This window comes from Oryx dammah, unplaced genomic scaffold (genome assembly GCF_014754425.2).
Source record: "Oryx dammah isolate SB20612 unplaced genomic scaffold, SCBI_Odam_1.1 HiC_scaffold_17, whole genome shotgun sequence".
NCBI lineage: Eukaryota > Metazoa > Chordata > Mammalia > Artiodactyla > Bovidae > Oryx > Oryx dammah.
Window position 1 is genome coordinate 33408795 of NW_024070201.1, and position 25344 is coordinate 33434138.

Sequence of the window (25344 nt, forward strand, 5' to 3'; positions counted from 1 at the left end):
TCTGATACTCCACGAGTGGTATCTCAGGGTTACATGAACTTGCATTTCTTTGATCACTGGTGATACGCTTTTAATGTCCTTATTACCCATGTATATTTCTTCTATGAATTGCCTTTTTTGTTCTTTGCCCACCTTCCTGTTGAGGTTTTTGTCTTTCTCCTTGCTCACAACTCTAACATAATAAGGCTATTAACCCTTTATCCTACATGTTTTCAGTACTTTCCCTGGAATTTCTGCCTTTTCACATCAGGCTGATTTTCAGCATATTGAAGTTTGTTTGTTCAAATGTGATCAACTCCTTCTCTCTTCCCCTGTTTGGTGTTATTCGTAGAAAGTCCCTCCCAACCTTTAGAATATACATATGCATGTGTGCTTTTTTTGAGTTCTTCCGTGGTTTGTTTTTAAATTTAATACATTGGTCCATTTCATGTAACATTGTATCTGCTTCCATAAAACCGATACTGTACTTCTGACTACATTTTTCAGTCATGGGAGGAGAAGGGACTATCACAAGTCACCTTCATTTTCCTGGCATCGGAGCACCAGCCCTGGCAGATGGGACCTCTTTGCCCAGAGTATGACAGTCTCCTCCTTCCCATCCGTCACTCACATTTTCCATCATCCTTTCTGAAATCACCTGTTATTACGTGCCAGTTTCATGTTAATAATACCTATCTCAGTAGGCTGGTTTGAGGATTAAATAAATTTGCAAATGAGATGTATGACAAGCTACAGCACACTGCTTGGCACATCAGCAGTTCACGTCGGATTTGCTGAGTGAGTGGGTAAAGGGTGGTTTGAGCAGCGATGGCAGGTTGCTGAGGACACTGTGAGGTCGCATCAGCTCCTCCGCTGAAGCGGGACCTTGGCCAAGCAACAGTGTAGGGAGAGCATTTGCTATTGCCAGTGTGCCCTGGGGAACGTGGAAGGAGGAGGACTCCTGATAGGGGTTTCGAGAAGGCGACAGTCCATGGGTTAGGGCAGAATCTAGAGGCTCTCATACACCACACTTAAGGTATGTAAGCAAGTGAGAGGTGTGCTGGAGAATTCCACGGAGTATTGGAGAATTCCAAGGAATGCTGGAGAGTTTGAGATTTGGAGGGAGTTTATCAAGAAAATCTAATTGGGGAAGATACACTGGGAGCAGTGCTTTGAAGGAAAGCTGGAAACATACAGATATGATTAGTGGGATGAGGTCATTTGATGCAGAGAGAATGATGTAAGCAAGCAAGCAGTATATATATGTATATTTTGAAATAGTGATTTTTTTTTTTTCCTTCTTTCCTTTCTACCTTCTTTGCTTTGGATTTCACCGTTTCCCTAGTCTCAGCTTTTCTTACCCTTCCTGCTTTTAGTGCCATTTAGAAATCTCATGTTAAAAGTTGTTAGTACAGTTGAGAAAGTTATTTTTAAAGCGCTTAAGGTCTCGGGTAGAAAGACACCAGGGAGCAGGAAATAAATACGTCTCAAAGCAGCCTTTTGAGAAGATTCCAGACATAACAGCCTCTCTCTGACTCCAGTCAAAGCAGAGGGGCAATTGTGTTTTCTAAGACTTACCTAGCACATGGTGGGCACTCCCCAATTTAAATCAGTGAAAGAGTGAAAATCTGCATGGGTTCCCTCAAATGCAGAATTTTTCAGGAAGCTGACGAAGAACAGACTTGAAGGGCCCAGCTAGCTGTGGCCTGGGGGACTGGGTGAGGGGCGGGTGTCTTGGTGATGAGGGATTCCGAGGAGGACACCTTGAAGGGTGGCCGTTCAGCCAGGCCCACCACATTTGCTGGAGGAGGAGGAGACGCTGCCCTGTGACCCCCCAGTCTCAGGCATTAGAGGAAATGCAGAAGAACAAGGAAAAACACCTCTGAAGTGCGAAGTGGTACTTGGCAAACTCTGGACATAGATGCTTAGGAAGCCAGCATATGGGAGTCATTGCAGTTGACTAAAAACTGTCCTTGGATATCAAGTAAATGGGTACAGTACTCTCAGTCCCAAGAGAAGAGCAAGAAATGGGTTTCTGCCTCCAGAAGCATTCATCATTTCCCCTATTAATGCCATCCTTTATTTCCGGGGTCAGCCAGCTTCAGCCTGCTGCCTGTTCTGTATTTTAAATAAAGTTTTATTGGGACGCAGCCATGTTCTTTCACATCCATGTTGTCTTTGGCTTTTTTAACCTGAAGCAGCAGAATTCAGTAGTATTGTCAGACTGTCTGGTCTTACTCTCTGGCTCTTTACAGAAAGAGTTCACTGACCCTGGCATTATATGATGAATAGATGACTAATTTTGAATTGTTTTCCAATGCAAGTAATGATTTGCATCAACCCACACAGTTTCCTAAATGAGGCCCCCTTTCCTCATGGTACACTTTTGCAAGATGACTTACTGGAACCAGTGGTGTGGTCTGGGGTTCAGGCTGCTTGAGGATACACTGAGTGGCTAGTACTCTGAAAATAGACATTATTAATTTCTAACATTTATTTACTGCTCGATATGGTGGCGCAGTTGTAAAGAATCCACCTGCCAGTGCAGGTAGATGCAAGAGACATAGGTTAGATCCCTGGGACGGGAAGATCCCTTGGAGTAGGAAATACTGGAGTAGCAACCCACTCCAATATTCTTGCCTGGAAAATTCCATGGACAAGAGGAGCTTGGCAGGCTCCATGGGGTCGCAAAGAGTTGGACATGATAGCACCACAACTACCACCCCCCCCCCCCATATGTCAGTATTGCAGAGGAATTGCAGCTCAGCGACACTAGGAAGCCTGTGCTCCGGCTTACATTAAACGGCAGGATTTGAACTCATTCTGGAGGAGGAAGGCTTCCCTGGTGGTCTAGCGGGTAAAGAATCCACCTGCAGTGTAGGAGACAAAGGAGACGTGGGTTCAATCCCTGGGTCAGGAAGATCCCGTGGAGAAGGAAATGGCAACCCGCCCCAGTATTCTTGCTGGAGCATCCCATGGACAGAGGAGCCTGGTGGGCTACAGTCCACGGAGTGGCAAAGAGTTGGACATGACTGAGCGACTAAGCACGTGGCAAGTGTAGGAGGAAACCCCAGCCACTCCGCTGCATAGCCTGCCAGCCTCTTCCCCACCCCGCTTCTCTGATTTCTGGATCAATCGTCCGTCAGCCTTTCCTCTCTTGGATGAAATATTCTTGGAGCATCCATTCCTCATCCATTTTCTTTTTGGATCCCCCCGCCCCACCCCTGCCAGCAGTTGTCCATGACCTGGCTCCCCAATTTCCCTTTCCTCGGGGCCAACTCTCCCTGGAGGATGAGTCTGTGAAACAAATGAGGTCTTGAGTTTCCTCTGCATCGGCACTTCCTGCTGCTTCACTGAACCTCGCCTGGGGCCACAGCTGTCACGCAGGTGGTCTGCCTTCTCCCAAAGACATCAGGTGCCTGGAGAACCAGCTGGAATGGGGCGCATGGCCCAGGGCCTCAGGGCACCAAAGTGGCAAAAAAGGCAGCCACCAGGCAGGCTGAGCTGGCATTTCTGACCTTTGTGGAGAGAGGGCGTCCTTAAAGGGACAGCGGGCTCTTTTCTTCCCTGGTGGCCGGCTGCCAGCTCAGATGCCAGGGATCTGAAGAAGCCATTGTTCTGGCGACAGGAGATGGGGGCCCAGGCCACCCAGTCTTTTCTCCCTTTCCCGTCCCCCACCGCGTGTCCCCTCTGATGTGCGGCTTGTCGAGGACAGAGGGATGGCGAGCTCCCGTCAGTGCCCTCACCGCCTCCACCGCTTGAATGCGGCCGGTCGCCTGCTCCCCTCCCCCGGGGCTGCTCCAGGAAGAAGGGCCCACCGACGTGGGCACCGCTGAGGGGCCCAGGGCGCCGTGTCCTCGTCCCAGCTGAGCCGAGTAAGGTGACGGGGCTAGTTCTGCCCACAGGCCTTTTGTGAGCCACCTGCACTGGCCTCGTCTTAAGCGCCTGTTAAAACTGCAGGTTCTTTGTTCCAATTCCAGAACTTCCGGGGTCCAGGAATCTGAATATCCACGCACACGCCGTGGTTTGAGAACCGCTAACTTCATTAGTGAGCTCCACACCTGCCTGACCCTCAGGATCATGTGGGAACACACTGAATCAGAGTATCTGCGTGAGGCCCACGGGCTGAAGCAAAGCTGCTTCTCTTTAATGGTTAAGAGTGGATACCCTGGGGATGGCCCACTGACCTTGACTGTGGGGCCCACCAGCTATTATCTCTGTAATCTTGGGTAAGTTTCTCAGCCTCCGTGTGCTTTGGTTTTCTCACCTGTGAAAATAGGGACAGTTTCGAACCTACTGTACAGGGTGGTTAAGAGGATGAAAGGAATGATATTTGCAAAAATGGTGATGGTGGTTCAGTCACTAACTCATGTCCAACTTGTTGCAACCCCACAGATTGTAGCTCTCCAGACTCCTCTGCCCATGAAATTGCCCAGGCAAGGATACTGCAGTGGGTTGCCATTCCCTTCTCCAGGGGATCTTCCCCACCCAGCGATTGAACCCGTTTCTTCTGCATTGACCCCTGCATTGCAGGCAGATTCTTTAGCACTGAGCTACCAGGAAGCCCATTTATAAAGATAGCATAGAAGAACTAGCACTTCTGTATAGTAGACTTTTTTGTGAAATCTTTTCTTTTGGTAAACTGGTTTTCCAAGTTTCATACAGGAAATTGTGATAGTCTTTTAGTGGTGGCGTGCCCTGGCTAAAGCTGGCCTCGGTTAGGGGAGCCTTATATGCTTTCATAAATGACCAGCAATTCTCAGATGCATCTGTGTGACTCGCTCTGAGAAGGTGGCCCTGCCAACTGCTCTCCTGTCCCTTGGCCAGTAGAGTGAGGAGAAAAATCCTGGCCTGATTTCTACCTCTGGGCAAAGTGATGCTGCTGAGCACTGGAACACTGGCACGGGAAGGCCAGAAGCCACATGTGTAAGGCTGACGGACCTCTTCAGAGGGAATTGAAGGAGGAGAAAACAAGCTCCAGGCCAGAAATAGCTAGACATAAATACAAGGTATGCTAATTACTACCCACACCCAGCACCATGCCCTGAGTTAAATGGAACCCTCTGCAGAGCCTTCCTGACCTCAAGGAGGGAGACAGACACACGCACACAAGCATCCGTGGGAGATCGGGGGTGTGTGTAATTGGGGTGTGTGGGTGGCCCCACCTTTAGGAACAGAGCACTACGGAGCCAGAATGGACCGTTCAGCACGCATCCAAGATTTTATTATAACTTTATGGTTTTGCTCAACCCTTACTTTTCTGAAAATGATTCTGTTGGACTACATTTTTCCATGTTTAGTATCTAGCTCAAGGCTTCTTTTTCTTCCTGTGCTCTTTAATTTCTCTTTGCACTCGTTACCCAGGAGTCACATTTATCTGACTGTTTATGGACCTAACTTGTGGTTGAAGGAGGGTGGGAGACACCCAACCTGGCAGGATTGAGCAGTCGCTTTCTACCTTGTGCCACCCTCACCGTCCCAGGGAGTTCTGGGAAATAACCAAGGCTGGACAAAAGGCCATTGATCTAGTAGAGAATTCTAATGCTGTACACCCAGGCGGTGGTATTTTATAGATCCTAATACAAAGGTTTTTGGTGAGTCAAATGCTAGATTATTTAGAAGAAAACAAGCCCGTCTCCGGTGCACGTCTCATGGATGTTTTCCATCTTGATCACAAATGTCAGCATACAGGGAACCCAGCAGTGGGCAGAGCTTTCCTATTGCCCACTCACTCCCACTTGAGCATATTTCACAAGGTTTCCAGGAAGCTTCACAGGCGCATTTCTGTTCTTGGTGGGGATTCTGGTACCTCCGGTGACTCTGAGACCCGCAGTGATAGGCAGGAGGTGGGGCTCGGGGGGTTGTGGGAGACATATTATCAGTCTCTCTTGAGAGAAGGATTTGGCCACCTGCCCCATTACTTAACAAGATTGACCCATTATTTTGGAGGCTTACGGAAGTGATCCTTTGGTTTCTTTTTCTTCTCTTCCGGGGAAGCTGCAGAGGAAATCAGTGCTTTGGGTGAAAAATCGGGCTGAATGAGATCAAAAGGCCTTTCTGCTTTGGAGATTCTTGGAGTCTGTGGATATGTCTCTGGCCCCTATAAGAGAGTGGAGACCTTCCCTCTCAATCTGGAGAAGTATCTATAGAATAAGAGCAGATGGAGATTCCCTACTGGTCTCCAGGATGAAATCAGAAGGCCCCGTGCTCATGCCTAACCTGTAGGCTCACTGGGTGTCATCTGCAACGGGGCATTGCTCAGCCACGGATGATGTCTCAGAGTTGGGCATTTTCATAAGATTGTCTGGACCAACCTGGAGATCAGGATATGAAATCAACCTTTGGCCTGGAAGCACACCCTCTACTCTACGAAAGCTCCCTATTCCTTCAAACCCAGTTATGCAATCTGATAACTTCTCTCTAGAAATACAAAACATGGGACTCTTCTCTCCTTTGGCTTTTTTTCTCTCTTCCTTTTGTCAAATATTTGCTGTCCTGCTTACTTTAAGGCATTTCTCCTTTAGTCTGAACATTTCTGGTTACTCCACAGTTTGTCATAGGGCTGGCTGTCCAGACCCACACTGTCTTATTTATCTTATCTGAACAATGGACCTTGTAAAGAGGGGTCCTATTTCTAGGTATTATTTGCAGGGGTTTATTACCTCCCTTCACTTGCTTCTGTGGATGAAGCCCGGGTGTATTGTAGTTACTCTCACGTGCATACTGCACATGCTAAGTCGCTTCAGTCCAGTCCGACTCTTTGTGACCCTGTGGACTGTAGCTGCCGGGCTCTTCTGTCCATGGGGTGCTCCAGGCAAGGATACTGGAGTGGGCTGCTGTACCCTCCCCAAGGGGATCTTCCTGACCCAGGGACTGAACCCGTGTCTCCTGAGTTCCTCTCACAGCCACTTTGTATTGGGTTGGCCAAAATGTTCGTTCAGGTTTTCCTGTAACATCCGAATGAACATTTTGGCCAGCCCAATCGTTTTGGTCCATGCTGAGCATTGTGATCTCCGCCCACTCTTGTATAGTCTTCGGCCTTTTGTAGAAAAAGGCTTTAGCCATATGTTAGGGCTTATTCTGCAGTACGCCTGATATTAAGGACTCTCCAGCACCTGGGGTGCATGGCTGAATGAATAACAGTATGTGGATCGTGGGAAAGGAAGCTGGTGTTGGTTGGCTTTGATTTTGGTTGGATCACGTGGTAACTCCGGGAGGTCACAGCATGTGCCCGTGTGGTGAGTCAGCATCCCCAGCTTGCCCCGTGGCTGCTTACTTTCTTAGTTCAGTTCCTACCTGTTCCTTTCCAGCTCTCATCAGATTTTGACTGGAGGGTCAAGGCCAGGTCCGAACTCTTGAATGAGGCTTGGCTCCCAGCTGCCAGGCACAGCCGCCCTCATGGCGTTTCAGCTCTTCTTCTCTGGAGAGACAGAGGAAGGAAGCTGAGAGGCAGGTGGTTGGAGGCAATGAAGTGTTCGGAAGAGATGGAGTAGAGAGAGAACAGGCCCATGGCCGGTCACGGGCCCTGGATGCTCTGGTCAGCCTTGCTGCCTTATTCTGCCTCAGTCCGTGGCCACAGGACTCTTTTTCTTTTTCTTTTTCTTTCTCTTGGAAATTATTAGCACTTGGAGATGTGTGAGGGTAAAGAATGGTCATGGGCCTCTAGAACAGGAAATAATTTAAGGGGTTATCTAGACCAACCCCTTCTTTAAAAAAAAAAATTATTCATTTCTTTATTTATTTGGCTGCATTGGGTCTTAGTTGTGGCCCACGGGCTTAGTTGCTTCAAGGCATGGAGGATCTTAGTTCCCCAACTAGGGATCCGACCTGTGTCTCCTGCGTTGGAAGGTGGATTCTTAACCACTGGAGCACCAGGGAAGTCCCTAGACCAACCGCTTCTTATAACAAATTGGGAAACTGAGTCCCAGAGAAGAGGTAGGATACACTGAAGGTGTGTCCTCTGGGCGCCTGTACCTTGTGAAGGAGGGTGCTATCTTATAAAGTGAGTTTGGGGATTGGGGCTGGTCAGTAACTCCTCCCTTAGCCTGCATCGTCCTCAGCAAGAGTCAAGTATATTCTGTGTCCCTAACCAGGAGGAGGCCTGTCTTGGGAACAATGGCCAAAAGGGCAACCCAAGTGCAGCCCTTGCAGAGTGTGGCTGAGCAGACTGGCTGCCAGGGCTGGATGTGTATGGAGAAGTGGACACTGAGAAAAGATGTCCACAGATGTGAGCAACTCACATCATCAGGGATCCCAGGTCTTGCAGCCTCGCTGAGCAGCTTGGACAGACGCACAGAAGCTAGACTGGATGGAGGTGGCACTTCCAGGGTCCAAGGAAAGCGAGATGGGGGACGAGTTCTTGGCTCCTCTGTTGAGAGCCCACTCAGTTACCCTCTGGAAGTTACCCTCCGGAGAGTCTGCAGTGAATTCAAGAGGAGCTGGGGCGTGACCAGTGAGCTCTTGAGCTTTCTTTCTACTTGGTTCTTCTGTCCCTATTCCACTGACCAACCAAATTCCTGAGACACGATGTGTGGAGTGGGGTCAGGAGGCAACTGCAGCCTCCCTGGACCCCGAGCTGGAGCAGGGTCGTTGTTGTGACTAGGATCCTTCCAACTCGTCACCATCCCCCCACACCACTCCCTCCCCACCCCCACCCCAGCCCAGAGCTCCTCCCATCTCTTCCCTACCGCTCCAGTGCTGTGCAGGCGCCTAACCCTGGCGTGAGCTCTATTAGCTGCCAAAGCTGGCTGGTTCTCTCTAGGTTAAAGGAAGAGTGGGCAGTAGGGAGAGGGAGACAGAGGGCTGGTCATGCGACTTTAGCCTCAGGCCAGTGGCCAGAAGGACTCGAGATCTGTCCTTAAGTACCACGTGTCAGCATCTTAACTGGGGCACCAGCGAACAGGCGTCCCTCTGTAAAACCTTAATCCAGGATTAAGGAGAGGTCAGTTACCTCCGCAAAGAGGTGGTTTGGAAGGGGGCTTAGTCTCCCCAGAGGCAGACAGAGGTAGAAACCATAGCATGGTCTTCCACTTGTCCAGGTGGCCAGGTCTCTCTCTCTCAGTTCTAGACTGGTACTGAATTCTTGAGCCTGAAATTTGGCATTTTTTCTTAAATTTCAGGGGACAGTCCTGTGACAAGACTATGACCTCCCTACTTGCACATTCCTTCATGGTAATTGGTGTGTGTCTTAGGTTGAAAAGAGACCTTGGAAGAGACATAGAGACAGATTTTCCTGCAGGAGGTTTACTGGAAAGTGCTCTTGGGAACAAGCCTGTAAGTGGATGAGGGAATCGGGATTGGGTAGATGGAGAAGTTCAAGATTGACGCACTTGGGCCAGTCCCAGGTGGCCCAAGCTCTGGTTCTGGATGTCCCTACCGAATTATCCCAGACCGGGGCAAAGGGACAGGTTTCCGTATCCTGCCAATGGACCAGCCGTTTGGCTCTGTTCTCAGGGAGGCTTCCCTGGTGACTCAGTGGTAAAGAAGCAGCCTGCCAAGCAGGAGATGAGGGTTCAGTCTCTGAGTCAGGAAGATACCCTGAAGGAGGGCATGGCAACACACTCCAGTATTCTTGCCTAGGAAATCCCATGGACAGAGGAACCTGACGAGCTACAATTCGTGGGGTTGCAAAGAGTCAGACATAACTGAACAACAGAGCACATTCTTAGGAAGGGGGCACCTCTTCCTTAAGCCTTCTCAAGGGTAGGGCCCCCGGAGGCGCTCAGGTGTACCCATCGGCAGCGCTTCCTGCAGGCAGGCAGCCAGGAAATGAGTGCCTGGGTCTGAAAGAGAAGCCGTGTGCAGATAACCACCATACTGTGGTGTTCCTATATGTGTCTCGTAGTCAAGGATGTTGCACTTGGCCTTAAGTCTCTTCTTCCTCATAATCGCCTTCTTATAGAGCAGGTGTATTATTATTTAATCCTCTTCCATGTTAACCCTGGGGTTTGTGGGCAAGTTAAACAACTTTCATTTGCATAATCAAATAATTAGCTTATCTCTGTGCCTGCGTTTTGAAGGTCTCCAACCCCACTTGCAGCCACCCTCCTGGCAGTCTCTTCCTCGCGGGCCTTCCTGCTTGGGCAGTTCGGCTCACCAGGAAAGAGGACACCTTGCCTTAGAATGCTCCCTCTTCTGTGAGACCAAGTCCTTCCCCTGAGTTGCAGATTAGATCTGCCGGCCTCCTCACTTTTTCTACTTTCACTTCCCATTGCTTCCTGGGATCCACACAGACTCTTCTTACCAACTGCTTCCCATTGAGTCATGATCATAGATTATCTTCTTTGGCCTCAATCCCATTTTTTTTCTCCCGAGGAATCAACTCCAGTTCTTGCCCCCAATCCTTTCCACTTGCGAGGTGTAATGTGGGGGTCTGGGCTTTCTTTCTCTCTGGGGCAGGACACAAGGACTGTTCTCTTGTATAGATTTCTGCCATGGCCACCGAGCATCCATGCTAATTCTGAAGATTCTAAAAAGAGAGGGGAAAATGTCTTGGTCCAAAAAAAAAGTTTGACTTTTGGAAAATACAGATCACTAGACTATACTTTCAGAAGAATGTCTGTACTACATTAAAAGTGAATTAAGATTAAAATTTTATACACCAGTGATTCTTAAACTTTGATGCACATCAGGATCATTAGAAAATACAGAAGCCCAGCTCTCACCCCCTAGACTCGCTGATTTAATTGGTACAGGCTGGGACCGGGCATTGGGGTATGTAAAAACTACAAGGTGTAGTAGAGTTTGGGAATCACTGGTATAGACCATTCTGTGGATTTATATTTGATCCTGGCTGGAAATCTAGGACAGATGGTCAGGATCATTTAGAAAAGAAGAAGGTGATACTCAGGAATCAGTTAATTTTGTTTGGATAGAGTTACAAGAAAATCAGTGGCACCTTGGTAAAGAATCTGCCTGCCAATGTAGGAGATGGGGGTTCAATCCCTGGGTCGGGAAGATCCCTTTGGAGAAGGAAATAACAATCCACTTCAGTATTCTTGCCTGGAGAATCCTGTTGACAGAGGAGCCTGGCAAGCTGCAGTTCATGGGGTCACAAAGAGCTGGACGCCACTGAGAGAATGAGCACACACCTCAGAAAATTGGTGGTGTCAGCAGGCATGGCGACGTGCGCGGTGACTAATACGAAGAGGGAGCCCCATCCCCAGAAAGTTCTCTTCCCAGTGGGCCAGGGGGTGGATCTTTCTGTCCTACTGGAGTGTGTTTGACTCTCGAGAAAGCTTGTATCCTGCTGAAGTCCGCCTAACCAGTGAGCATGGTTTTAGTGGAGGTGTTGGTGTGTGGTAGGGTGTGAGTGGTGCTGGATCTATCTGAATCCTCATCCCTCTCCCCAACCCTTCTGGCCATTTCTTGCTTCAGGTTTTAATTATGTAGACATCACTGCCCCTCATGGGAGAGATTCAGTATTCATGAGAGGTCTGGGGTTACAGCTGGGTCACAGGCAATCCATCTACTCACTCAGAACCCCCAACCCAGCTTCCCTGGATTAAAGTCTGGGTTTGGGACCTCAGGGAGGGCAGAGTGGGGACCTGTGAATCACCCATTCTCCTACATTAACGGTTCATAAAACATGGACAAGCGTTAATTCCAAAAGAGATATTGAATAAGAGCTCCCGGGTATCTGATGACCAGGGTACACCTAGTCTTTTACACTAAGAGGCTGACTTAAAAGACCTTTAATGGTACCTCCTCATATTTTGAATTCTTCAGAGATATGTGGACCTCTCCAGCTAACAATTTAATTTCTTTTTCTCTTCCAAACTTTGTGGAAGACTGTTGTGTTTCTATGTCCCACTTGTGCTTCCTTGACCCCCTTTCTCTCTGACTGCAGCCAACTGATGGCAGCATGGCCAAGAATGGACTGTGGAATCAGAAACTCTGGTCTCTCTTTCTGCTGTGTATTCCAGGGAAATTATTTAATTTCCGAGATACCTCAGTTTCCTCATTGTAAAGGAGGGTTGATGTGAGGGTTAAATGAGGGAGTAAGTATTAAATGTATAAAAACGATTTGGCTCATAGAATGCCCTAGGGCCATGGTCCCCAACCTTTTTGATGCCAGGGACCGGTTTCATGGAAAACAGCTTTTCCACGGACAGGTACAGGGTTGGGGGCATGGGGGGGATGGTTTGGGGATGATTTAAGGGCATTCAAGCTGGTCCGAGGGCCATGGTGTTTACAGTTAATTGATCACAGCCAGTTACTGATATCTGGGACTTCCCACGTGGTACTAGTGGTAAAGAACCCGCCTGCTAATGCAGGAGCCATGAGACACTGGTTCAATCCCTGGGTCAGGAAGATCCCCTGGAGGAGGGCACAGCAATCCACTCCAGTATTCTTGCCGGAAGAACCCCATGGACAGAGGAGCCTGGTGGGCTACAGTCCATGGGGTCTCAAAGAGTTGGACACGACTGAGACAATGTATCACATAGCACAGCACAAGTCCATTACATTTACCGTGCACTTTACCTGTATTATTGTTAAAATATCAGCTCCACATCAGATCATCAGGCATTAGATCCCGGAGGCTGAGGACCCCTGCTCTATAAGCTTTTAGCCATTTTATTATTACTGACAAGGGCAGTGTCTTATTCCTCTGAGCTGCTGTTTGCTCATCCCTATAGAGCAGTGAGAAGTCAGGAGGCTGAGACTACACCAATACATTGAGCAGGGAAAATTCAATATGAAGAATCATTAATGGGTAAATGAGTAGAGCAGACTCTAAAGAATGCAGGAATAACAGAGGTAGGGAGCAGCCATGGCCTCTAGGATTGAGGCAGAACACCCAACAAAGGAACAGATTTGTAAGTGTGCCCCCAACACAGGAGTACGATTCAGAGCTCTTTGGATGGGTGTGGCTGTCACCCAGTGTATGGCACAGAAAGTTCCTGAGAGACTGCAGGCTGGGGTGCCAGGGAGGCTCACAGGGCGGCGGGCAAAGTGGGTACAGATCCAGCATCACGTGGCGAGGCAACGAAGGGTGGATTTGGAGCTGAGGAGCAATAAATGGACAACTTAGAACTTACCTTGCAGGATTGTGTTGAGGACTAAATGCAATATTGTGATAATAACCAATTATGATTAAATGCAGGGAACTTAAAAGTGCCTTTTCTTTAGTAAGGGGTTTATTTATGGAAGTAGGCTCTTGAGAGTCCCTTGGACTGCCAGAAGATCCAACCAGTCCATTCTAAAGGAGATCAGCCCTGGGTGTTCTTTGGAAGGAATGATGCTAAAGCTGAAACTCCAGTACTTTGGCCACCTCATGAGAAGAGTTGACTCATTGGAAAAGACTCTGATGCTGGGAGGGATTGGGGGCAGGAGGAGAAGGGGACGACAGAGGATGAGATGGCTGGATGGCATCACCGACTCGATGGACGTGAGTCTGAGTGAACTCCAGGAGTTGGTGGTGGACAGGGAGGCCTGGCGTGCTGTGATTCATGGGGTCGCAAAGAGACACGACTGAGTGACTGAACTGAACTGAGCATGGTGTGGTTTGAAAACGTAGATTTTAGAAATATTCGTGTGATCTTGGGTAAGGATGGGTTTCTGTACTCAGTTTCTCCATCTGTTTGATTAAAGTTTCATAAGAAAATATATAACAAAATGAAATATGTGACCAGTGCATGGTCGATCCTCAGTAAATATTATAGATCTTTGTTCCTTTTCCTTATTCGACTTACCCCACACATTTCAGAATCTCCTAGATGTTTATGCTTTAGAAAAGCACATGTGCTTTAGATGAAAAGAGTCAGGCTCCCTTTAGCCTATCACTCCCTGTAATTAATGGGCTTCCCGGGGGGGGGGGGGCGGGGGGGGCGCTAGTGAATCCACCTGCCTGTGCAGGAGCTGCAGGTTCGATCCCTGGGTCGGGAAGACCCCCTGGAGGAGGAAATGGCGACCCACTCCAGTATTCCTGCCTGGAAAATTCCATGGACAGAGGAGCCTGGGGGGCTACAGTCCAGAGGATCGCAGAGAGTCAGACACGACTCTAGGGACTGAGCGTGCATGCACGGCCCATTATTCAACAAATTCAGATTTAGTTAAAATCTTTGAAGTATTTGCTATGTTAAAAACTCTTTTGTTTTCCTTGGGGGTGGGCGTAGGATTCAGAGATAAGACCTTATCTTTATCATCCCTACCTTCCCTTCTTATCTGAAATAGCTGTTAAGCACTTGAGGTGAACAAGATACCATGTAGGCACCGACCTTCTTTTTATAGCATGTGATTGAATGGGACTGGATTGAATGGAACCACTTGGTTCAGTTGGATTTGCAAATGCCTTCACTTCTTTTTCTCCCCCCATCCCTCCAGGGTGCTCTCTGGAAAGTGCTTTTGATGCTGCACAAGGCTCTCAGAAACTGCTTTTCCTTTCAAAAATAGAAACTCATGTGAGTTTCCCATATCTTGAGGGAAAGGTTTAATTCAGAAAAAGATACCTTATTCTTTCCTCAATTTCCTAAATTCATTTACAAAAAAGCAGTTTGGGAATTTAGACAGCAAACTGTTCAGCCCTTGAAATGTGGAGATTTGAGTCAGGAGCAGGAATTCCATCTGGGGAAGCCTGGTCAGCTTTGTTCAGGTCATTGCCAACTTTCTGAGGTTCAGCTGGCCTCTTTGGAGTTTGTACTGTGACTTCAGGAAGGATGAGCAGAGCAGTGCAAATCTGTAAACACTATGAGTATGAAAAGGCCCCTTCCCGCCTCATGACAAGTCAGTAGCCTTCTATTCATATACAATTAATGGTTGAGAATAGGACTCGACTAAGGTGGCCTAGGTTTCAGAAACATGCTCTAATGTTCATTAACCTTATACTGTTGTTGTTCAGTGGCTAAGTTGTGTCTGGCTCTTTGTGACCCCATGGACTGCAGGCTCCTCTGTCCTCCACTGTCTCCTGGAGTTGCTCAGATTCATGTGCATTGAGCTGGTGATGCTATCTAACCATCTCATCCTCTGCTACCCTCTTCTTTTGTCTTCAGTCTTTCCCAGCATTAGGGTCTTTTCCAATGACGTGGCTCTTCACATCACTTAGCCAGAGTATTGGAGCTTCAGCATCAGTCCCTCCAATGAGTATTCAGGGTTGATTTCCTTTAGGATTGACTGGTTTGATCTCCTTGCAGTCCAAGGGACTCTCAAGAGTTTTCTCCAAAAACAGTTAGAAAGCATCAGCTCTTCAGCACTCAGCCGTCTCTACAGTCCAACCCTTAGATGACTACTGGAAAAACCATAGCTTTGACTAGACCTTTGTCTGATCTCTGCTTCTGCCTTTCCACTCCAGTGTTCTTGCCTGGAGAATCCCAGGGACGGGGGAGCCTGGTGGGCTGCCGTCTATGGGGTCGCAGAGAGTCAGACACGACTGAAGCAACTTAGCAGCAGCAGCTGTTGATCTCAATCATGTAGATACTATCGGGCTATGTAGAGCTGTTTCAGAAGAAAGGTGAAATCTGTGCATTTCATAGTGGAAGAAGCAAAGTCTCCAGAAAGTATGATTTGTCCAGAGTCACACAGTGAGTAGAGAAGGTAAGACCAGGGTGTGGGCAACTAGGCCTCACTAACCCTTTTGTTGCCTATCTTAATGGAGGATGGGACAGTCAGTGCAAAGATATTTACTGATACCTCTGTTGTACCCAGTACTCCTACGTGTTGGAGGGACATGAAAGAAGTCGCCTACAAGCTTAGGGATATAAAACCAACAGCATGAACAACAAAAGCTACAATTAAATTCTATATTCTGTACTACAGTTATAAGCTCAGAGGTGGGGGACATAACCAGCCTCCTCGTACCTTTATTCTGTCATTTTTTTTCAACCATGTACAAGAGGACCTATACCTATTTTTGGCTTTTGCAGATGAAGAAAATGAGTCTGAGAAGAGGGTAGCTGGGCAACCGAGAGTCACAGAGCCAGAAAGCAGCAAAACATAGCTCTGAATGCAGATTGGACCTCCGAGTCCGAGATCTTTTTCTGGAGTAACAGAAGGGGAGGTGGGTAGGTGGTCAGCATTTCAGAAGAAGCCAGACTTGACCAGACAAGTGCAGGCGGGTAGAACTGGGGCAGTGCTTGCAGCATTGCCAGCACACCTTTCTTTGGCACTGAAATTCCTCTAGGTAAATGAGGTGGGGGCCAGACAGTCCAAACCTAGGTGCTTCCTAGATGCTGTGAGGCTGCTGTTCTCTCGACAGGTTGCCCGTAGAAACAATCCTGGAAAGACCTTTCTTGATGAGCTGATAGGGCTTGCCAGTCCCAGAATGAGGCTTTTTGCCAACAGATGCCCAAGACGTAGAGTCTGGTGAGGACACAGGTGGCATTGAGGGATCATAATTATTACTCACCTTCAGCATGTTATCCTGTACAGCTGCAGCAGGCAAACAAAACTCTGCCCTTTAGGGACACCTGAGGAATGAGAGTGCATAAACCAATCCTTTGCTACTCAAAAGTGTGCTCCATGGAATAGCAACATAGACATCACCTGAGAGTTTGTTAGAACAGTCAACTCTTGGGCCCTCCCCTAGACTTAGTACATCAAAATCTGTGGTTTAAGAAGATCCTTAAAGTTTGAGAAACAGTGAGCTCTCACCATTGCTTTTGTTGTTTGTTTTAGTCCAGATTTTGGATCCCTTTGCTCCTCCCCTCAAAAAATACCGGTGGTACTCTGAATTCTGACAGTCATCCTTGGAGTTTTATGGGATTTCAAGACAGGTGGTCTGGATTCCCAGCTCAGCCTTTGTTACCATGGGACCTCCCACCTTTCCAGGGCTCAGCATCCTTTTGTTAGCTGTGATCCTAACAAAGCTTTTGTAGGTGATTCCTGTGGAAATCAAATGAATCAATATGAATGAAACTGCTTTGTAAGTCGTAAATGACTTTCACAGTACTCCATTAAAGTCGTTGTTGAATAGAATACCTCTCATCCGAAAGAATATTCATCTGGACTGTTTCAGTACCAGTGCTGCATTTCGGTGAATGTTGTTTCGTCACTCAATTGTGTCCAGCTCTTCGTGACCCCGTGGACTGTAGGCCACCAGGCTCCTCTGTCCACGGAATTCTCCAGGCAAGAATACTAGAGTGGATTGCTTCTCTGCGGGATCTTCCCAGCCCAGGGATTGAACCCATATCTCCTGCATTAGCAGGCGGATTCTTTACCACTGAGCCACCAGGGAAGCCCCATTCCAGTGAATGGACAAGAGAAAAAATTTTTTTCCTTGGAGGTGCCGCTTATTGAGATGACCATGCTTTGTCGTGGATGTAATTGTTTTACTTGTTAAAGCTCTGACCCACAGGTATCACGGCCTGTGCTGCCTTGGAAGTCCGGGGTAGGCTTCCCTGAAGAGTCCCAGTCATTTTCTGTGGTCTCCAGTGCCGCCGCCTTCCCTTCCTCTGTTCGCAAGGCTCGGGCAATAAGCGCAGCTGTCATCCTTTGAAAGATGCAAGGCTCTATTTTGAGCCAGGCACTTGTGTTTTGATTTAGTATCACCTCCTTGATACAGGTTGACCTAATAGGCAACACCTGGGAAATAATTGGTGGCAGCAAAGGGAGCAGAATCTCTCGGGAGCATCATCTTGTGTTTTGTCAGATTGGGGGATGGAGAGGAAATAACGGCGCTCGCCGCCCCAGTGGCTCGGTCCTCCAGGGCGGCATGAATAATTGAGAGCGAGCAAGCTGACTGTACCGAGGAGTTGCTTATGTAAAGCGGCAGGCGGCGGCGGGGTGTGCGCGCGCGTGTCTGCGTGCGTGTGTGCGAGTGTGTCCGCGCGCCGGAGGGGTGCGTGGCTGAGTGTGTCTGTGCGCTGTGCGCGTGCGTGCAGGATCCGGGAACAGCTGTCTTGGGAGGGAGTCCGAGGGAGAGAGAGAGAAAGGGAGTGAGGGCCGGGAGAGAGGGGCTCGGCGGTGTTCTGGTTCGACTGCAAGACCACGCCAAATACCGGCCGCAGGGGAGGAGGAGGGGTAGAAATTGACGGGGAGTCGTGCTTACCATTCCAGAGCGGTTGGCAACAGCAGAGAAAGGAAGCTCCCCCAGCTTGTGAGCGCCCTGCCCCCCGCCGTTAGCCACAGGGCCGTGGGATGGTCATGGAGGTGCGTGCCCTCCGGCGCCCCCAGGGCCCCCGCTCCCCGCCCCCGCCCCCCACTGCCCAGTGCATGAATGAATGAGCTCTGCACTGTGCTCCACTACCTTCCCAATGGCTGCCAGGTTAGTGCTCACTCTTGCTGACGCTTATGTGTGCGTGTATGTATGTGTCAGTCCATCTTTGTTTCCTCCGCGCATTTTTTTTTTTTTTTTTGGAAGGGGGGCCTATGCCCAGGGGTCGGATGGGGCCCCCGGGGGCTGGAGCGAGGGCCTGTCTCTCTGGCTGCCGTGCTGTTTCCAGCTGGCACAGGCCGCCGGAACCGCCGAGAACACAAACCTTTCCAGGCACAGTAAATCCGGAGTCCATGTTGTTTGCTTCTGTTCTGTGTTCGGGGGATCCAAAAGCAGCCGATGTGACTTCATGCTGCAGAGATGCCTCATTCTTTTTCCTCCCTGGCTCTTTTCTCTCCCCCTTCCTCACCTTCCTCAGAGTAGCACTGCCTGAGCTGAGCTGTCGAGCCGAGAGGGGTGGGCCCAGGGCCGCTGGAGGGAGGGGTGGGGTTCAGGCTGAAGGAGTCCCCTTGGCCAGAGAGACTTATTCAAGATCCTGTAACTTGGAGAAAAAAAGGGCAGAGGATTGCATTCTGAGGCACCAGGCCGGAGCTTCTGGGGGAGGTGTGGACAGGCCATGTGCTCCTCCAGGTCTCCACCCACCGGCTTAACCCTGGGGTGCCCCTCGTTGGGGAGAGGTGACCAGAGCAGAGGTGAGGCCACCTTCTCACATACAGACAGATCTGCTTCTCTGATGGATGGCTCTGGCTAATGGGAGGAGAGGATGAGAGGGCAAGTTGATAGCTCCAGTCTCAGGGAAATAAAGGGATTTGTTTATTCTTTGGCTTAGCCGGCATTTGGCTCAGAGATTTGCCATGTGTTTTCAGAAAATAGATACCCAGTGGCTGGGCCTTACTCCCCCACACCTCCTTGCATTGTTAGTTATTTGCTTGATTTAGGCAAGTGGAGGGTGGGGGAGGACTTGAAGCTCTGTCTCCTCGGAGACTCAGCCAGGCGCCCAGCCAGGGCCTGGGGGAAGGGATCTTCGCTTCTTTACCTTCTCTGACACTTTGCAGCAAACTGCTTCTGTGGACGGCCCCTGGCTCCTCCGCTTGCCTCCCTCTCCCGGCTAGCCTGGAGGTGGGCATGCCTTCCTCCTTTGCCTTGGATAACACTCTGTGGGTTGGAGAAGTTTAGGACCCGGGAGGAAGGAGCTGGCCTTGAAGGAAGGGAGGAGAAAGGGGTGTTTCAGGGAGCTGCCGTGGCAGGAGTATGTCAGTGTCGAGGCCATGGACGGTGGTACCCCACTGGGAGAGAATGAAGGACTGGGAGCTTCTGTCGTCCTACCGGGGAGAAAAGCTCTTCCCTTTCTTGGCCCTACGAATGTCCGGTGCAGGCTGCAGCCAACTTGCAGCCCCTTTCCTTCGCCTTGGAGTCGTCAAGCACAGGTGCCTTGTTGGTGGGTCACAGACACACCCTCCTCCCCAGCTTGACAGAGAGGCAGACGCACTGCACGGATCTTTCAGGGTCACACACTGTTCGGCCAGGGGTTGCCAGCTGTTTCTGTAAGACGCCAGAGCATTGATACTTTAGGCACTGTGACCCAGGCTGTCTCCACTGCAATGACTCAACACTACTTTGTACAGCAGAAGCAGCCACAGACATAGAAGGACAAACACATGGCTGTGTTCCCAATAAAACTTCACTTATGGACTCTGAAATTTCCATTTCATACAGTTTTCACCATCACAACATATTTTTTTCCCCAACCATTTAAAGACGTTAAAAACCATTTTTAGCTCGTGGGTCACACAAAATGGGTGGTGGGCTGGGTTTGGCCTTGGGTCATGATTTGCTGACCTGTGAATTAGTCCTGATAAGAATGGCCTGATGATCACCTAAGACCTCCCTGAGAAAGTGTGAAAGACATGAGCAGCCTTCACCTTACTCGTGTTTGCGCACACACAGCCCCTTCTATATGGTGACAGACAGAGGGCTGAATGCATTCAGTTTTCCTAGTGACCTCAGACGGAACCTCACCATTTTGCTCTTGGCCAGCCAGGCGAAACCTCAGCTTTTCTGCAAGTCAGGCAGTTAGGGTCCAAGGAGCAAGTGTTTGGACTAGAAGGAAGAAAGCATTTGCACTTGAGAGCATTGCTGTGGTTCTGTATGTGACCTGGAGATGCTCATATAAAGGTTCAGAATTGGAGTATAACCTGAGTTGGGCTGAGAGCTGGGTGGATTCTTCATCATTCCACCAGAACTTGAGTTTGTCCAGCAGGGGGAAGGAATGGTGGGCGTGGGGAGTGTCTCTTGTAGGGATACAAGCATACTTTGTGCATGCATGCACTCTCCATAGCTCCAAGGCTGTAGCCAGAGATATGTAAGAGACCAGTGACTAATTCTAGATTCCTCTGATTCAGAAGATGACTCCAAAAATATATGTTTGCAGTCTCATTTCCAGAGCACATGGAGTGATGGTTCTGCTCTATTCTGAGCTCATCAGAAAACTTATTTGCTGTTCTACAACCATTTCTGGGCTCCATAGTTAAAGATGGATTGAGATAAACTGGAATTCATTCAGAGAAGAGTGAACCCCTTGGCTGAGGGGTAAGCTGGAGAGACTGGCAAGTCTGAAGGAGAAAAGGGTGAGGGAGCCCAAAAGCACTTTAAAAGTGCATTTGGAAGAGAAATGTGATTTATTCTACACCTGCCAAGGGGGTAGATATATGGGACCTTTGGTGGGAAGCCACAGGAAACAGATTGAGCTTAAAATAAGAACAGTTGTCCAAAGGCGAAATGAGTTACATCATCAGTTAATTCTCTCCCTGTCACTTGAGGTAGACTCTAAACAAAGATTAGGTGGAGATGTAGGAGAAATGATTTTAAACTTCTAAAAATAGGTTTGAGGCCTTAGATTAATTCCATCCAGAGGAGGGAGAATAGGAACAGAGGTGGTGCTGTAGTTAATGAACTGACCTCGAGTTTGGGAAAGATGGGATGAAAATGGGTTGAGTGCATTATAACAAGGTTTTTTGTTTGTTTGTTTGTTTGTTTTTTGTTTTTTTAATCACTAAGAACTTCCTGGTGGTTGCAGGAGACAATGAGAAGATCATAGAGGAAAGCCCTGGAATTTTGTATTCTGAATATATTTTATTTTTAAGAAGGCTACTGATAAGAGCAGACATTCATCTCTCAGTTTCTGTGTTCTTTAAAAATTTTTTAAATTGGGATTTCTTGACAGTCCAATGATCAAGACTCTGCACTTCCACTGCCATGGCCCAGGTTTGATCTCTGCTCAAGGAGCCAAGATCTTGCAAGCCACGTGGCTCAGCCAAAAAAAAAAAAATTTTTTTTATTAAAATTTTGTGTGCTTAAAACTTTTTATTGAAGTATAATAAACACATATATGCAGAAAACTGCACATATCATAAAGCTTGATAAATTCTTGCAAACTAAATACACCTGTGTAACCAGCACCAGCTCAAGATACATTTTATTTAAGATTTTTTTAATGTGGACCCTTTTTAAAGTCTTTGTTGAATCTGTTACAACATTGCTTCTGTTGTTTATGTTTTTGTTTTGCGGGGCATGAAGCCTCTAGGATCTTAGCTCCCTGACCAGGGATCGAACCTGCACCCCCCTGCGTTGGAAGGCTAAGTCCTCATCATTGGACCATCAAGCAAGACCCAGGATACAAAGCTATTGTGAGCATCTGAGAAGCCCCTCCCACTCCCCTTCTGAATATAGTTATATGAGGGTACAGCCTCTCTAGGTGACATAGATGTCTGCCTGCAAATGGACAGATTGGCTGAGCCTCCTACAGACCTCTTGGTTCTAAAATTTCTATGATCTTACTTGCTTCAGTCTTTTTAGTCATATCCTACTCTTTGCAACCCAATGGACTCCAGCCCGCCAGGCTCCTCTGTCCACAGGATTCTCCAGGCAAGAATACTAGAGTGGGCTGCCATGCCCTTCTCCAGGGGATCTTCCCAAACCTAGGGATCGAACCTGCGTCTCTTGTATCTCCTGCATTGCAAGCAGGTTCTTTACCCAACTAAGCCACTTGAGAAGCCCAACGTAATGGTTCTTATTCAGTTCTGTTTCTGTTTGTTCTCTAGCAGAAAGTGAGTCAGAACTGGGTTTGAATCCACAGGGTCTGGAGGGGTTTAGCCACTTGGTTAGCTCAGATAGCGAGGTTAGGAAGGAGCCGCAGAAGGGAAAGATATGCTGAATGCTGCTCTGTACCGCTGTGCACCTACACTTTGCACACCCCGTCGACTGCCTGCCTGGTTGGGACTTTCTCCTGACAGCCCCGGCCTCTGGTCCCTCCAGTGGCATGGCCCTGACCAGAGGGAAAGCTGGTGATGCTGAAATAACTAGGGGCCTAGACTGCCTGGTGGCTCAGATGGTAAAGAATCTGCTTGCATTGTGAGAGACTGGGTTCGATCCCTGGGTCAGGAAGATCCCCTGAAGAAGGAACTGGCAACCCACTCCAGTATTCTGGCCTGGAAAATCCCGTGGACAAAGGAGCCTAGCGGACTTCAGTCCACAGGATTACAGAGAGTCAGACACGACTGAGCGACTAACACACACACACCCCACCCCCCCAGACTGCCTGGATCCTGTTTCTGGGTCCTTTGCTGGATCTAGATCTGGGTTCCTCTGTCTGAGAGAACACTCTGCTCTCAGGAGTTCACAGTGTGTCCTGTATATGCTTTCTGTCACCCCCACCCCGCTTCACTATGGGGGGCTAGGCCACATTCACACTCAGTCTTCTCACAGGCTGAAGTCGAAGTGCAGAGAGGAGGGATTTGCTCCCAGATCACATACAGGGAGGGCTTCCCTGATAGCTCAGTTGGTAAAGAATCCACCTGCAATGCAGGAGACCCCAGTTCAATTCCTGGGTCAGGAAGATCCACTGGAGAAAGGATAGGCTACCCACTCCAGTATTCTTGGACTTCTCTTGTGGCTCAGCTCAGCTGGTAAAGAATCCGCCTGCAATGCAGGAGACCTGGATTCAATCCCTGGGTTGGGAAGATTCCCTGGAGAAGGGAAAGGCTATCCACTCCAGTATTCTGGCCAGGAGAACTCCATGGACTATATAGTCCATGGGGTTGCAAAGAGGCAAACACAGCTGAGCAATCTTCAGTTCACACATAGGGAAGGAGCCAAACAAGGACTGCCTGGCTTCCTTGACAGGTGACTGGGGGAACTGTTTTGATTGACTCCATGTAGCTCTTACCGCAGGGTTAGTTAATTACACGTCTGTCTCTCTCACAGGTGATAGATTCCTTAGAGGCAAAGCCTGAGTCCCTCATGCCTAGAGCATTATCAGGCTTGGAGTGTGTCTCTTCAGCTGTTAATTGGACAGATGGATGGATGGATGAACAGAGGAAGGAACGGATGGATTCTGCACAAGCTCCTTGTAGTTTTAGTAGCAACATTTCTCTTGCAGAAGTTGGGGGTGGGGCCCTTGTGGGTCAAACTTAGAAGAAGCTAGAAGTTCTATTCAGTTGAATTCCCTGCCTTGTCCCAGTGGTTTGTGGTATTGAGGCTTCCAAAATATTTTGAGTGGATTGTACTTATGTTTGATTGAGATTGATAGTCAAGTGTAAATGTATTAAGTTCCTCTTGTGTATTCAGTATCACATTTAATAATGTGTATTTAATCCTTGTGTATCTACAAAGAACCACAACACAGTTGCTGTCCCGTGGGGCCTTCAGGGTGAATATGTAAAACACAATAGGAGACGCGTACATAGTAGGTGTTCAGTAATTGCTGGTTTAACGACGCCCAATCAGCAAAGTTAGCTTAATTTCTAAAGACTGTAAAGCTCAGAGATAACTGGATGGAAAATGATCACCAAGAATCGTGGAGAACTAAGGACCATGGTGCTTAAAACTTTGGAGATGTTCTAGTTCTAACATGTACGCAGCCACCTAGTGGGTGCTCTCTCCTTGGAAACCTGAAGTGTGGGGATTGGGTGGCTGTTGTCAGCGCCTCGAAGAGGGAACTCCTGCATCCAGTGGGAGGTGGGATTGCATGACCACTAAGGCTGCTTCCAGACTGCAGACTGTCACTATAGATCAATTCAGCCAGCACTGCCTGCAAACCCGCATGACTCTCCCAGACTTTAGGTTTGTCCTGCTGTGAATAGCCTCAGAAAGGAAATTGTCCATCGTCATTAAGTGCCTGTGTGTTTCATTTCAGTATCTTCTGCTTCATGTTAAGGCTTTATCCTCCTAGCCCTGTGGAAGTGGGGGCTAGCTAAAGATGTGAATAGCAGCTAAAGATGTGAATAGCAGCAGACAAAACTCCTTGTCTTTGCTTCGTGGACAGGACAGAATGTAGAAACAGGATGCAGTTCCTTAACTGGAAATTCACTCCCTACTTCCAACCCCTTTTTCCCTCCATAAGCAGATTATAGGGACCCCTTTACTTTGGGGATGTGCTGCCTTTTTTTTTTTTTTAAGCCTCTGTCCCCCATCCTAGTAAGCTAGGTTGTGATCATCCAGCAGGCAAGGAACACAGATACATGGAAAGATAAAGGGACTTTTCTCAAGGGTACACGAAACAACACAGAATTTAAACTCAGACATGTACACTTACATCTAGACAAAATGACCAGGCCAGCAAAGTCGGGAAGTGATGTCACATTTTAGTTTTCATGGATCCAGAAATCAGAATAAGAACCAATGGGCTGGTATTCTCAGAAGGCAGATCTGGGGCAAGCTTGAGAAAGAAATCTCTTAACGGAGTAGCTGAACAGTGGTTATTGAAAGAGCTCATTCCTTCATTCATGCAATACATATCTGTGATCCCATTGAGCTAGAGGCACTGGGGAACCACACAATAGCCAAGGCCCCGGCCCCCATGGGGTGTTCAGTCCAGTGTAAGCAACTGAACAACAACAACAACAAATAAAGACAACTCCCACTCCCGACAAGTGCCACGGAGTGGGGAAATGGACTGATGTGAGGACGACCGCCTGGAGACGGGGAGGGCGCGGTTGATGCAGCGCTTCTTCAAGACGGGCTACTCTAGGGAGGGGACATTTGAATTTTGAGTTAAAGGTTGAAAAGGAATCAGTGTTCAGAACTGTAGGGGGAGAGTTCTGGGGCTGGGGTGAACTTGGGGTGTTTGAGGAACAGAAAGATGCAAGGAAGCCAGAACAGAGGGAAGGAGAAAGTGGTACAAGAGCAGCTGAGGGAGTAGATAGATCCCTGAGTGTGGA

The 25344-nt window shown here is 48.5% G+C and overlaps 1 protein-coding gene across 4 annotated transcripts in view; it reads left to right on the top strand.

Annotated features, from left to right (window-relative positions):
• GRAMD1B (GRAM domain containing 1B) overlaps window positions 1-25344 on the top strand; it is a 186336-nt gene that overhangs the window by 101265 nt on the left and 59727 nt on the right. The window contains exon 1 of one of the 4 annotated variants that reach the window (XM_040258248.1): window positions 17980-18063. The exons of the other annotated variants lie outside the window; for them this stretch is intronic. The gene's annotated coding sequence lies outside the window, so the exon portion shown is untranslated. Of the gene's footprint in view, window positions 1-17979; window positions 18064-25344 lie in introns of those variants that run through there. 4 annotated transcript variants of the gene reach the window in all.